Below are 2,309 nucleotides of genomic sequence, written 5' to 3'. Positions count from 1 at the left end.
TCTTATATATAACTCTCATAAGGAATCTATATATATATATATATATATATATATATATATATATATATATATAATTAATACAAGTACTCGTTTATTTATACATGTTTATTCAATAAATATACCAATACTCATCCGCAGTTCGAGTTTAACGTCTTGAAGGTATGAAAATAATAATTCAATTATTTCTTTACTACATCAATTAATTTGTTTTTTAACGTTAATTATACTCTCAAATACAAAACGTTGCACTTTCTCTATCTCTATCCATCTCTCTAAATATCTCCCTCTTTCTTCCTTTTCACTTAATCAATCTGCAAATTTTTTATATATACGTATATATATATTGTTGTAACCTTTGAACTCTTGTTACTACCAACACAGATGTTATAAATTACAAGGTCTCAATATTTCCAACACCAGTTTTGTAGCTTCCAACGATCGTCAAGTGTTCGTTATTCCGATGGTTCAAGATATTCGAATGTTTATTTGATACCAACAGTAATAGAAGCACTAAACCCATCTAAGAAAGTACACAAACCACAATTACAACTACGTATCGTACCTCACTAGAAACCTGACTACTTTCTGTGTCCACGCAGGACCTATATATAGGCTGAACGGTAGATTTTTACGATATCATAATCTATCTCTATGCCTTTCTTCAATTATCGCTTGGACTGACTCTAAGTGTCTTAAACTTAATCCTTCTAAATTTCATTTAAATTGTTTAAATAAATCTAAACATTCTGTTACTATTCTGTTACTCACCTGATTTTAAGACTCTTGATGTTTCTCACAATTTTTCGTAGTCTAGGCTTTATCTTTGATTGTAGTATGTTTCTTTCTTCTCAGACTAATAGTGTTGCTATAAGTTCTTATTTTCATCTACGTAGAATAAAAACTTTTGCCTTTTCTTGTAGATTCTACTCTTCTCCTTCTTGTTACTTCGTTAGTCTTATCTAGGATTGATTATTGTAACTCGCTCTACTATGTTCTTCCTGATTCTACACTCTATCCTTTAAGTAAAGCTTTTAACTCTGCTGCTCGTCTAGTTCATCGTGTCTCTTTCTTTTCTCATATATCTCCACATCTTGTTCTCTTGCACTGGCTACTTATAAATATAGAATAATTTTTTAAATTCGCACATTCACAATCTAAATTATGTCTTAAGTAGTTATCAGATAAATTAATTGAACCTAAACGCCCCAGAACCTAAACACCGGCTCATGATTTTTTAAATTAAATTATAGCAAACTATAAAATTCATACAAAAACTTAAGGTTTCATCATTTATATATTTCAAAATAAATTTTCAAAAACAGTCCGATGCCCGCCACATTTCAATGAGACGATTCGTCTTGGATTAATTGATGGTTACAAGATTGTACAGGCGAACCTCAGAACGATCATTGCCAACAAATTAAGAAGTTTATTTACATTTTTATAAATTAGTATGAAATTGATTTGTTATTAAATTTTAATTTCCAAATCTTTGCAGTGCATTTATCTTTCTTTGAAACCCAAAAACAAAGCAGTATTCAAAATTTAGTATTGAAAACTATATAATGCAATCAATGCAAAAGAGTAAAAATTTAATTTTCCAAAAGTTCCAGGGTTATAAAAATGAATGCGTTATGCCAAAATATATACAATATATATATATATATATATATTTTGTATATATATATATATATATATATATATATATCAGTAAATTTCGGTAACAAATTTTCATTTAAGCATATTTCATTAAACGCGATGCTTATATTATTGTTATTTAATTTTTTATTAAGATTTTCTATTTTTCTTATTAGTTTTTTATAATTATAATTTAAATTAAAAATTAGAACACCAATATTCATTATATAATTATTTATTAAGCGACGTTTCGAATTTTATAATTCATCTTCAGGCAATTTAATATTAATTCAAATAAAACATAACAATAAACTGTCAGATGACGTAATAAGAGTTGAGCGCGAAAGTAACGTAACGATTAAAGTTAAATAACGTAAGTAGTTAAATTAAGTATAATAAACAATTATTTTGTAATATAACATAATAAAATATATTATATGTGCAATATTATGTTAATAATAATAATAATAAATTAAACATTTCGTGATGAAGGTAAAATAAAATTGGAATAAATTTGTTTGTTCAAATTAGGTTTATAAATATTAATAAATAGGGATTCTAAAATTTGTAGTCTGTTAAAATTAGTGTCTTTCATTAATATTTTAGTATTATCTTCTAATATTTTGCGGGATAATTGCTGGTTGTGGCAGTCATGGTAGTGTTGATTTGGA

Source organism: Helobdella robusta, assembly GCF_000326865.2.
Source record: "Helobdella robusta unplaced genomic scaffold HELROscaffold_44, whole genome shotgun sequence".
Lineage (NCBI taxonomy): Eukaryota > Metazoa > Annelida > Clitellata > Rhynchobdellida > Glossiphoniidae > Helobdella > Helobdella robusta.
This window is presented reverse-complemented; position numbering follows the sequence as displayed.